General features: G+C 41.6%; 1 protein-coding gene across 5 annotated transcripts in view; it reads left to right on the plus strand.

Moving 5' to 3' along the window:
* The first annotated feature begins 11,357 nt into the window (after window positions 1-11,357).
* The window catches only part of TMEM200A (transmembrane protein 200A), an 89,401-nt gene continuing 87,197 nt past the window's right edge, over window positions 11,358-13,561 (plus strand). For 2 of the 5 annotated variants that reach the window (XM_060419609.1, XM_060419607.1), the window contains exons 1-2: window positions 11,358-11,612; window positions 11,907-12,354. The gene's annotated coding sequence lies outside the window, so the exon portion shown is untranslated. Of the gene's footprint in view, window positions 11,613-11,817; window positions 12,355-13,561 lie in introns of those variants that run through there. The other 3 variants (XM_004011314.4, XM_042253461.1, XM_012182885.4) reach the window with 3 other exon arrangements.

Consider the following 13,561-nt stretch of genomic DNA (forward strand, 5'->3'; position numbering starts at 1 on the left):
GTCTACGTATTCTTCTCCTAAGGGTCAGAGGATGAATGCTGATTCACTACGAGGAGAGTTCAGTATTGAGGGCAAAGGACAGGTGGCTCAGTAGGAACTGAGCAAGTGAGAGGCTAGAAGTTCTGTGAGAAAAGGCAGGAGACAAAATGCCAGCCCGAGAAGAAATCACCAATAAAGAGCCATGGCACCTCTTTACCCTAATAAATCCCCTGAGAGAGGGGCTTGCTGGACTTCCCATGCCAGCAGGCAATACTCAGGGAGGAAACTATTTCTGGGTTTTATTTTATATATATATATAAATTTGCTAACCAGTAAGAAAAACTACAGACATTTTGTTATTTTTGCTCCCAGTGGTTTGCTATGTATCTATTGCTATGCATCCATATGCTGGAACACTGATGAAATCCCGAAATCTAATTGGTAATCTGACTTTATTCTTTTAATGTATTATGTGCCAATATTTCTCCAGAGACACTTGCTTCTGACTTTCTCTGGTTCTGATAGATATTCCCTCCCTACTGACACTTCACTCCAAATACATACATATTTGGAAGGAAAGGAAAAAGCAAGGAGGTAGGGAGGGAGGGGATGAAGGAAGGAAGGAAGGTAGGAAGGGAGAAACGAAAAGGGGAAAGGAAAGAAAGAGAGATAGACTGTGTCAGTTTTACTTTGGCCTAGGAAATTTTCCTTCTGCCATTTCAGGACACCTGCCCTCAGTATGCCCAGCTCACCCCTTCCATTTCTTCTATCAATATTTCTGTACACTTTCTTTCAGCCCAAACACAGACTAGTACACAAATGAGGAAAAGGGGGACTCTTTATTGACCTAAAATTGTGCTGTGAATACATTTCTGTCAAATTAATCAATGTCCTTAAAATCCCTTAAAGTCAGGCCATGATCAAGTGGCCAAGAGTTAGTAAGCACTTGATGAGTGAGTACTGAACTAAGGTGAATTCTTTGGGTGGGGAGAGGGCAGGGAAAGATGGAAGAAGCCTGAAGGGAACAGGAAGGCATTATGGAGGTACTGGGGGCCCCCCTCCAGGGAAAGAGGGGCTGTGAAAAGGGGCCTAGGGATAAAAAAGACAAAATTTCAAATACTCACCATTTCTTTTCATCAATCGGAAATGAGTACATGCTGCCATCCACTGAGGCATTTCCTGTCTGACAGTCATGGAAACAGCTTCTCCAACCTGGGAGGGTGTCCTCATCTTGAAAGGAGTGCTTGGGACAAAACAGGAAGAACTGTGTTAGGTTGATCAACTGTATTCACCTTGCTGAATAAGAACCCCTTAGGCTGAGACAAACCTTAGGCAGAATCCTGAGTGGTTTTGAAGACATGGGGCTAGGCAGAGAATCCAAGTCTCCAGCAACCCCCTCAGAGACAGCAACATTCAGAGTGCTTTCGAGTCCTTGAACCTGGCTCATGGCAGGCTCTTGGCACCTGTTCCTTGAAAGAGTAAACACAGAAACTGAGCTTTAGACTCCTTCCCAGCAATGATGTGAGAATTCATCAGTTGTCCCCAAATGACAAAACAGAAGTTGGGCTGCTTGACTTCACAGATGAACACAGGGAGGACGAAGATAGATGATATAACAGGGACTAGAAAATTCTCAGTATCAGTCCTGGGTAACAGATCATGCCCTGTTCCAAGCTGAATATTAGGACAACAAGTAAGGTGGTTCTATTAGTGCCCTGAGTAACAGAGAAGTCTAGAAAGGTCAAAAACACACTAGGTTGTTATGACAAGCTGAATATTTTATATTTTATCTTGTTGTAATAGGCAGCCATAGAAGTTTTTAGATAAGAAAATGACCTGATTAAAAATTAATATGGTCATTTTGGGAATGAAAAAGGGGGGTCAACTCCAGTCAAGGAGCTATGTTAATGAATAAAGATATTAAGCCTTTATGAGTAAAAGTCCATTAAGATTATTTCAGCACACAGTTTTCCTTATCATATTTTAAAACCCAAGTGTGACTAACTTTGAATTGAAACCTCTTACTTTATGACTTTTCTTACTATACATAGAACCCCCACCCCTGCCACAGGTAACCACCAATTCTCGTGTTTATGATAAATTATTTCCAATAAGAAGGGCCCCCAAGTGCCTGTTCTTTCAACACCAATGCTAATATGAAGTCAGGGATAAGGCAATACAGCTATACTTAAAAGGTCATTGAAGAAAATGAAAATCTCTTCTCAGAATTTATCATTGCAAGATGTCTGGGATCTTCATGCTCACTGAGTTAGAAAGTAAACATTTTGAAGAGTAGACCTTTTATTTTGCATGGAATTCATGGTTTCTGTGAGCAACAAAGAATGGGAGATGTACCTGTACCAGCATGTCTTCATTCTGAGATGCTTAGAGTTTTCATATCAATGGGCCTCAGCCAAAAGGATCAGTTGTGATATAGCTTATATATTTAGGACTTTCCTGGTGGCTCAGATGGTAAAGAATCTCCCTGCAATGCAGGAGACCAGGGTTCAGTCCCTGAGTCTGGAAGATCCCCTGAAGAAGGGACTGGCTATCCACTCCAGTATTCTTGCCTGGAGAATTCCATGGACAGAGGAGCCTAGCAGGTTACAGTACAGTCCATGGGGTTCCTAAGAGTCACACATGACTGAGGGACTAACACTTTGCATATCTTGGGCTTGTGATTGTTTTAAAACTGTAATGTTGGAGGTGGTTAAAATGTTAATTTTCTATTTTCCTCATGTTTCTCTGGGCAAAAGCATAGTAAGGTTGTTGAAGTACCTACTTCTTACCTCTTGAGTCTCTCTGGGGTCTCTCTGATAGACAGGAAATGTGTATTCTTATTCTAGGCCTCACATTTATTAGGTGTCAGAATCTAGTTAAACTCTTTGAGCTCCAGCATTCTAATATGTGTCTTCTCTCTCTGGTTAAAAAAGTAATTTCAAATTCTCTATTGGGCAATTAATCAATCTGTGAAGGAAAACCTTCTGTCACACTATACACTTTATAAAACACTGTAAAAGAGCATTGTTCATGATTATATTTGGTAAACTTTGTGAAAGCACTGTTCTCAATTTTGTGTTGGCACCTGTCAACTTTTGCTTAATTAATGAGAAAGCTTACAGGAAGACAAAAGAGCTGATTTGACAAACACTTGAAGAATGGGGGTTTGTCTTGTTAATAGGAAAAGAAATGCTAAATTAGGGATAAAGCTAGTTAATAGGATTTATTTCTCTAAAAGCAATAACATATCACTTTCTGTCTTTTTTTAAAAAAAAATCATATGATGGTTGTTATTCAAATATACTATAGCAAAAAGTTCTGTTCTCCCATAGGACCAGAAAAATATGTAAGTAGATAATGCTCTTGCTAGTAAGATAACAGAAAATTAGGCAACCATTACTTTGCCTTTTTCCACATTTTGAGGTAAATTATTCTTTAGCACAGATACAAGAAGGACATACAATGAAGCTGCAGCTTGATTGCATTTGCAGAAGATTCCTTGGGACTTCCTTTTAGATAGAATGAAAGCTCAGGAAGCTTTCAATCCAGTTTGCAATCTCAGAAAGGATTCTAGACATTTTGTATTTCAGTTGGTGAATTGTAAAGTGAAATCTGGTTCTTAAATTTGTGGCTGCTTGTATATGCCAGGTTTGGAGAAAAGCTCTGAAAATATGAAGGTGAACTTCCTAAAGCTATCGTTTATAAGTAAGATCCATTCTGCTGCTAGGTCCACAGTTATAGAGAAGTGAAAGGTCTCAATGGTTTTTATTGTCATTTTTTGAATGTTTACTATAAAAGTGAAGTAAGGTTACTATAAAATGATTTAAGATCAAAATTGTGTAAAATAAGAAGAATTCTTTCAATCTTTAGGGTTTCCCTTGTGGCTCAGCTAGCTGGTAAAGAATCTGCCTGCAATGCGGGAGACCTGGGTTCGATCCCCGGGTTGGGAAGATCCCCTGGAGAAGGGAAAGGCTACTCATTCTGGTACTCTGGCCTGGAGAATTCCATGGGCTGTATAGTCCATGTGGTCACAAGGCACTAGAGACAACAGAGTGACTTTCGCTTTCACTTTCTTCTTTTCATTCTTTGACTTTATTCCCCACTAGTAGCCTCTGCTAATATTTTAGTATGCATCCTTTCATGCCTTACACCACACACGTGTGCACACACACACACACACACACACACACACACACTTCAAACAAAGATAAGATCACTCTTTTTGAGATGTTCTACAACTTCTTTCCGCACTTACCAGTGTCTCCTTGACATCTATCCATATTGCTGGATATAGACCTTTTCTGTTTAATGCTACATGGTATTAAACATTATATGAATATATAATAATTTAATGAGTGATGAGCATGGAGTGATTTCTAGTTTTCCCTGAGAGAAAGCTTATGTAGTTCTTGAGAGCCCAGACTCCAGCAACAGACTGCATGGGCTCATAAACCCAGTTCCTCCACGTCCTAACTTATGTAAATTATTCAACCTTCTTAATTCTCAGTTATTTCATTTGTAAATGGATAAAGACTAGCATTTAATCTGGGAACTTATTGAAAAGAATTAATAAATATGAAATGCTTAAATAGTGTGCCTTTCTCATAGTAAATACTACATGAAGGTTCACCATGATATTTTTGTTACTAGGGACAATACTGCAATCCATTGCTTTCATGTATATATATATATATATATATATATATACACATATATGTACATATATATATATACACATATACATACATATATATATACATACACAGATCATATACTTTAATTCATTATTTATATTTTATTTTTGACTGTACTGGGTCTTCATTGTTTTGCATGGGCTTTCTCTAGTTGTGGTGGGTGGGGAACTACTCTCTAGCTGTGGCATGCAAGCTTTTCATTGCATAGCTCCTCTTGTTGCAGAGCACAGGCTCTAGGCGGGGGGACTCAGTAGTTGTGGTCCTTGGGCTTAGTTGCTCTGTGGCATGAGGAATCTTCCTGTGCCGGCAATTGAACCTGCATGCCCTGTATTGGCATAAAGTTCTTGATAAGTTCAAATTCTTATCCACTGTGCCACCAGAGAAGTCTAATCATATGTTCTGAGGACACAGAATTAGACTGTGGTGAAAACAGTCAATGAACTCTTAGTCTTCATTTCTTATTTAGCAGAAGTAGTATAAAGAGATGGAGAAGGCAATGGCACCCCACTCCAGTACTCTTGCTTGGAAAATCCCATGGACGGAGGAGCCTGGTGGGCTGCAGTCCATGGGGTCGCTAAGGGTCAGACACGACTGAACGACTTCACTTTCACTTTTCACTTTCACACATTGGAGAAGGAAATGGCAACCCACTCCAGTACTCTTGCCTGGAGAATCGCAGGGACAGAGAAGCCTGGTGGGCTGCCATCTATGGGGTCGCACAGAGTCGGACTTAAGTCGCTGAAGCGACTTAGCAGCAGCAGAAGCAGCAGCAGCAGCAGCAGCATGAAGAGAAAAGGCAACGCATTGCTGTGATCATGCACTATCAGAGCTAGAGACTGCAAATAAAGACTTTTTCGCATTTCTCCAATTTATCCCTGTTTCTAATATCCTAGTTCAGTTTGTCATCTTCACTTACCCAAGCTGTTAACATCTTCATCTGCCTGCTTCTGAGTCCCGCATCCCTTCCAACCACCCTTTACCACTGCTTCCATAGGAATATTTGAATGTTCCTTAATTTTTCCGGGTTAAAACTTACTTTTTAACCTCCCTGGCAAGGCCCTTTGTGAGCTGGTCTGTGCCTATCTCTCCAAACCCCCTTTGATAGCTCTGGCTTACTGCCACACTCCAGCCACACTGGCTTTACTGACACACCTCTACATGTACCACACTGCCTGGAAATTGCATGCACAGTTCTCCTTCTCTGAATTCTGTTCCCCCTTCATCAATCTTCTGAAGCCTTCTTTTCTTTTAAGACCAAGATCTTGTATGCCAATGTCTTTGAACTATAGCTTCTGAATGATTTCTGACGACATTTACTTTATATTACCATTTTGTACCCTGGTTAGGGTACTTTTCATACTACAATCATATGTTTATGAAAATGCCAAACATTCCAGGTCACAAACATGAAGAAAAGATTTCTGACTCTTTCATTTTTATTGGAGCCTAGCTGAATATAATGTCCAACACATTGTGTGAATATTTTCTGAATGAAGGAATGAAGAAACTGAAACTGAAGTTCGGCTTATTTTATCACAAGGCTGTTTCCTTTGCTGTGGAGGTCTGGTAAGACTAGGGAAATGTATATACTTTCAGGGATATGTTGACATCTCTCAATCCCCTTGGCACTTTAAAACAGTGTATAATTATCATGTTTTACAAGTGTTGAATAAACACCAAATAGGAATAGGAAGAGCTGGGTTCTGGTCATGGTTCCACCACTCTCTGGTTATATGATCCCGAGACAGGTACTTATCTTGTGTCCATAAATTTTAAAATGAGGGAGCTGAAAGGAATGACAATGTATTTTAAACGTTGTTTTCTAGCAACTTTAAAAACTGAATGTAGTGCCTAAGAGACAATTTGACCTGCTCAAGTTCATTATAGTTCATTCATTTATAGAAAAAGATGTTTTCAGATCATCAGCGGCACAATGAGCAATGATCCCAAGTGTCAAAATTCATCAAATGACTATTATAATAAAATAGATGATCAAATTTGACATTTCCTTCAAAAAATGAATTTTTCAATATTTACTCGTGTTCTAAAATAACTGTGTGAAATGTGCCTATCTACAAAACAGAAAAGAACTCTAGACATAGCGAATTGACTTCCCCCTTTCAAAGGGGGAAGAGAGGGAATGGGCTGGGAGTTTGGGGGTTGGTAGATGCAAGCTATTACATTTAGAATGGATAAACAACAAGGTCCTAATGTATATTCAATATCCTGTGATAAACCATAATGGAAAAGAATATTTAAAAAAGAATGCAAAATAAAAAAAATAAATCTGTGAAAGGGTATCCTCAGGGCTTCTAATTAACACAATTTAAACTGCATTCTGTTTTACCAGCATTGTGACTTAATTAAGATCTATACATAATTGTAAATGATTACTGTTTACAAAGTCAGCTCTGTGATGTGCACATTTTTGTTGGTAGTATAATTAAGACATCCAGATATTTGTAAACATGTTTGATATCAAAAGTTATCTCATTCTAATTTAATAAAAAACATATCTAATATAACTGTCAAGAAAAACATTATCTTTCTTTACTCCAGATCATAAATTATGGTTGTAAAAACTCTAAACTGAAAGATTTGGTACATTTAAAATTTTTATTTTATCAAATATTATCAATTTAATATGTATGTGACATACTGTTGATTTGATTGAGCAGAAATCAGAGATTAAACTGTTTTACAATAAATTTTGTCTATGCCTAAGAGTGTTATGCTGAGAGGGCATCCTTCACATAGTGATTGAGAAACATGTCGAACATCTGCTATGTATCAGGCTAAGTACTTTACAAATACTATTTTATCATCTTTGAATTCTTAAAACAGCATTATAAGGACATATTATAATTATTGACACTATGAATGAGAGCCATGGAGCTTAGAATGGTCAGTACAAGTTGAGATTTTAACCTAGTTGTTTGATTCAAAGCCTGTGCTCTCTGGTAACACCACGCCACCATAACCAAAACTGTAGCTAAAAGAGCAACATTTGGGATGTGTACCTGGAGACAATTGAAATGAGGAGTGATTTAAGCAGAGCACCAGGGAAGTCACGAGGTGATGGAAATCGTGTCCTAGGGCAACACTTCTCAAATTTAAACAAGTAGACTAATCACTTGAAGATGTTGTTAATTGAAGAATATCATTCAAGAGGTTTGGGTTGGGGCTGAGATCCTACTATTCTAAGAACTTCTCAGTGATATTAGTGTTGCCCAGCCTCCAACCACACTTTGAGTAGCCAGGTGCTACTGCTGCTTGACTGTTTCAGTACCATGGACAGTAGACCCGGTGTGCCACCACCGCCACCTCTGCCATTTCTCTCAAATCTCTAATATCGTCCGTGGGTAGATTCTTTTAACAAAATGCACAGACTATTAAAAAAAAAAACTGCTTCTTGGATTGCTAGCAGCTATCTGGTGATCCTTCCCTTTATATAGGTATGTACAATTCTATCCAGAGGAAAGAACTGGGGCATTAGAAAGGGGAGAGGGTATCTGCTTCTGCAATTTAAAAATGGATGCCCCTACTGCTCCTCAGGTAGAAGGAATCTAATCAGGACGAATAGAGAATTCATAAAATATTTAAGCAATAGTATTAGCTTCAATATTATAAAGTATCTATTTGAGATATCTAACTTGCACATTTGATGAACAGAAATTAGCAGCATCTTTCTGCCACTAAATCTACTCAACTATTAGCCAATACATAATGAGAGAGAAAAATTTAATATACAGCAAAATGCTACTCAAAAGAAGAGTGAAATTGAAATGATTTTAAATTTTTACTCTTAAATATATTTCTGCTGTCTTTTACTTTCTTCTGGATTCTTTCTACCTAATTCCATATTTTAAGGATAAACTCAAATAGACAATTTTCTTTGACTTTGTCCTTCTTTACCCCTTACTTTGCTGGCAACTCTGGGTGACAGCCAAGCTTCCTCAGGGGCTTTACGACTATCAATCTATTTCACAGCTGGAGCAGAGTAATTCAGATAAGAATCTGGCAAACAATTCCATTTGTTTGCCATTGAAGATATTTTTATTTTCTGGTTGAGGGATTTTCTGCTCAAATCTAGAGATGTTATGGGCTACAATTACAGGAAAAGCAAATGAGTACCATCCCACATAAACTTCACCAGTCTTCCCTTGGCCTTGTTACATGATCTACTTAAGAATTCTTTTTCTTTTCCATTCCAACATGTGTTTTCAAAATCAATTCATTCAAAATGTGTTGCCATCCATTGGCTTACATTTGTAGTGTACAAAATGTTGATTTGCATATTTCAACATTTTTCTCAAGCTAATTCTAAATTCCAGAGCAAGTGTCTTATTCTGTTAATAGCATTAAGACAAGCTTGGGTGTGTGTGTGTGTATGTGTGTGTGTGTGTGTGTGTGTAACCAAAAATGTGATGAGGATCTGTGTCACAGGTTAAAAGAGTCTTACATGTATTACTTCATTTAATTTGCAAAAAATACTTTGGAAATAAAATACTTTGAGATACAAAATACTTTGAAATAGGTTTGTTCCTACTTAAGGGTTGGGAGAAATGAGGGTTCATTTCCCTCCACTAGCATTTTGTTGAATTTGAATTATGGTGAATGTTTTGCTCCCACTACACATTCTTGTAAGATGGGCTTGTTCTAGTGGAAATTGACGCATCTCAGAAGGACACTGCAAAAAATATTATGTGTGAAGTGCAGTGCACTTTGATGGTGAGAGGTGCCATCCACTACCTCAAAGGAGGATATGGAGCTAAATTCAAAACCCATTACAGGCGTGGTATTTTGACTGCTCTTTTTCCACATGGAGAGATACTGCCTGTAGTAGAGATTAAATAATTTACCTGAGCTTGTCTTGGGCACTCAATGCCAAGGAAGAATTTATGAGAATGCCAAGAATTTCTCTTGGAAGTTGCTTGGTCTACTGAATTACAAACAATCCTCTATAGAATATTTTATCCTTGTTTTTTCTGGGACTAATAGTAATTCTTTTAAATGGAAATGTAAACAATTCTCCTTTGGTGATCTTATGGAGTTTATTTTAAGTTGAATCACTGAAATCTAAGTTCAAAAATGAATCATCAGTATTTATGACCAAAAGAATGTGCTTATGCCTCTTTCAAGGCCCTCATCTTTCAGGCAGGTTCAGTCTTTCAGAGTGTAAAATGGTTAGATGACCATTTTAAATGCGCCACTACTTGTCTTAGGACGTCATGTTTGATGATCTTGATCACTTGTGCCCATTCTTCATTTCCTAGGAAGCCACTAGGAAACATAATTAGGAAATATCTCTCAGGAACTCTACAGAAAAATGTGGTTTCAAGATACTTTGTTATGAATTGAAGAGGTTACATAGAACTAAAAGGAAGGCCCCTTGGAATCACAGCCCTTTAATGGCATGGCTGCACAAATGTGTGAGAACACCTAAGCAAGTTGAGCAGGTGGCTGTGGATTAAAGAGTATAGAGACAGGTGGGACAAAAATAAAACTTACAGATGGTTTACAGGGGTGACTCATTTCTCTACCCCTTCCAACTTCCAACCCCTTTAGTGTTTAGTTTTGTTTTTAACATTTTGATTGTGAAATTTTTACTAAAAGTGTCAAATCTCCCAATTCTTCTAGTCAAGACAGGAAGAGTGTACCAAAGAAATCCATTTCTACAGCAGTCTCTCCCCTCATTGCCAAATCTGATATCCAAGATTCTTTTTTTAATGTTAAAGTTTTGCATGGAATTCTCTTCTCTTTCTCATACATTTCCCACATCCAGAAACAAATTTTTGTTGAAAATGAAATCAGCAGACTGCACATTGAAAGACACAAATTCACTGCACTAGAATGCCATACTTGTCTTCCAGTCATCAGCTTAAATATATTCAGGAGACCCACAGGTATCCCCTACACCCAGCGCTGGGGGATCGTATGCTCTGTACATGGCAGGGTCGTGGGTGGACTATCTGGTAATCCCGAGTTTTACATAAAACTTTATTTACTGAATTGACCTGCATATATACAATCACCAGTTAGGTCTCTGCCAAATAGGAGGTACCTAGTATAACCTTTAGCAGCTTCCCAGGTGGCAGAGTGGTAAAGAATCAGCCTGCCAATACAGACAACACGGAGACCAAGGTATGATCCCTGGATTGGAAGATCCTCTGCAGGAGGAAATGGCAACCCAAGTCAGTATTCTTGCCTGGAAAATTCCACCTAGCCTGGTGGGCTACAGTCTATGGGATCACAAAGAGTTGGACGACTGAGCGCGCGCGTGCACGCACGCACACACACACACACACACACACACACACACACACACACGCACACGTCAGATAACCTTCTTCTCTGTGAATCGGGGATAGTCCCCATTTACTGGATGTTTGAGGGTAAGGAAGATTAACCCATACTCCTTGGCTGTGACGTTTAGAGTTAAATCTAAGCACTAATCACCGAAGCTCTCAAAGATCCGGTTCGCCCTCGTCCGCCCTACCCATGACCCTCATATCGGGCCATTCTCGAGGGGCTCTTTTCGGTCCTAGATCAGGTGGGCGCTCCAGGGCCGCGTTGATAGTAGACACCGGGTCTGGTTCCGCTCGCGCAGCGCCCTCGCAGCCCGCCAGGGGGACCCCGACCAGCTTAGGCAGAGTCTGATAAGAGAGAGTCCGAGGGGCGTGGAGCGAGAGTCCTGCAGCGTCGGCTCCAGGAATACCCGGAATCAGCCGGGGCTTCCCCACTGGTCCAGGGGCTGGTGGGACCCCGGCTCCGAATCTTGGGGTTCCAGTGAGAGGCGCGCCCGGCTGGTGGGTGTGTCCTTTTCCACCCTCTGGGCTTCCAGCAGGGAGAAGAGCCCCAGAAAGTGGGTATTTTGTTCCCAACGATAGGTTTTGTCTGCGGTGATCCCTGCACAGCAAGGGCAACTTTGAGGCCAGGGTACGCCTCCTGGAGGCTGGGAGTCCGGGGGAGGGGGATTGGGTTTTGTCTGCATCCTCAAGGAGGAGGCTGGCGGCGAACGTGGGGGCGGCAGGGCCTGGGGAGTTCCTACCGGTCGTGGGCAGCGGGAGACTCGCTCGCACCCGGGTCGCGATCGCGTGGCCACGCTCCTGGAAGCCCGCCCGGCACCCTACGCGCCGCCCCCAGACTCCGCTTTCTGCGACTGGAGCGTGAGGTTCGGTGGGGATCTGTTCAGTGGGGATCTGAGCACTGCTGAAACTTTTCTCCTCTCAGCCTCCGTGAGTCTTTTGTCTTGTGCGACTGAGAGTCCCTGTCCGCTGCCCGGCGCACCCCGCCGGGTGACCACCGAGGGCAGGAGCGCTCGGACTCCGCGAGCCCTATGGCTGCGGCCGGCGGCCGGGCGACCCGCGGCGGGCACAGCCAGCCGCGCGCCCCCAGCCCAGAGGCCGCCGCCCCCACCCACTTCGGCCCTCCGGCAGCCCTCGCCGCCCGCCCCCTCGCCTGACTCATCCGCCCGCGGTGGCCGCGCCGAGTTCGCTGCCCGAGCCCCGCCGGGATGGGGAGGGAGACCGCGGCTGCCCAAGGCTGCGGAGGTTTCTGCTGACGCCCCCAACCCCGCTGCCTCCTGCGCTCTGCTCGGGAGGCGCCCGACGTCCCACCCACTCCGGGAGTGAGAGCCGTGAGAGGCGACTGGACCCCCGAGGCCCCGCGTTCGGGACAGGTGAGGGGGGAAGGAAAGAATGCTGCCAGGGTTGGGAAGGTGGGTGGGCAATCGGTGCGGTTGAAACGGGGCGCTGCTTCACCACTCTCCCTCCCCATCCCACCTCGGCCCCCAGAGTTAGGATAAACACTGTCTCCTGAAGTTTGGAGAATAAACCAAACCCGCCATCAGTTCTGGACTCCCCAGTCCCCGGAGCGCAAGAGGAGCGGTGTAGGGCAGCCTCCCAGGACCCCGGAGCCTTGGAGCGCCTGGCTGGGTTTCTCCAAGCTACACCCTCCTTTGTCTCCGTTCCAGAGTCGGCATTCTCTGTAAAGACGTCCACAGTATTAATTTATAGTAGTCCTTGGCAAGAGCAAAGTGTGGTCAGGGTTTCCTAAAGCAAAATCTGTGTGTGGTAAGATCTTCATAGACAAAATGGAGAGGCGAAGCAATTATTTGCCAAATTGAGCGCTATTCTTCTCTGTATATAATCTGTCCTTAAGAGAAAGGGCTGAGCGTTTGCAAGATTTCCTCCATTAATCATTCTTTTGCTTTAATTAATTGCCCAAGCCAGCATTTCACATTTTGTAGGTACAGGCTCTCTGTGGGTATTTACTGCCACTAGTTTTCCACTGAGAAGTATGTGCCTGTGTGTGTGAATGGTGTATATAATCAGAATAATTCATTATTCGGTACCAGGCATAGGCAATGCCAGAAAGTCAGATGCTTCCCATATATGTAATTTACTCACTGAAGTCAGATCAAGTGAAAGCTATTAACAGCTCTGTGAAAGCTATTAACTTTGCTGGCTTGTCATGTCTTGCTTTACAAAACCACGTAAAATGACCTTCAGTTTGTTATTTGGCCACCAATACTGGACTATATCACCATTTTGTGTAAAGTAGGCTGAACTTCAAAACTTCTCAAACCTTACTTTATTTTTCTACTACTTTTTCCCTATACAGAAGCATCCACTAAAGCATGAAACACTTTAGTTTCATGCCTCTCAGACAGCTTAAGTGAAGGAGTTGTCCTTAACAGAAAATAATGTTTCTCTTAAGTAAATTAATGTTTGAGATTTTTTTAACTCTTAAAATATATCTTCTGAAGTGTTAGGAATGATTTTTCTCTAATGAAGTCTCACTATAGAGCTCATTATTGTGAGATGATTTAACTATAATTTGTAACCTTGGTTATAATTAGCTTTGTATCCTAGGCTGGGGAAGCT

Source organism: Ovis aries, chromosome 8, assembly GCF_016772045.2.
Source record: "Ovis aries strain OAR_USU_Benz2616 breed Rambouillet chromosome 8, ARS-UI_Ramb_v3.0, whole genome shotgun sequence".
Classification (NCBI taxonomy): Eukaryota; Metazoa; Chordata; class Mammalia; order Artiodactyla; family Bovidae; genus Ovis; species Ovis aries.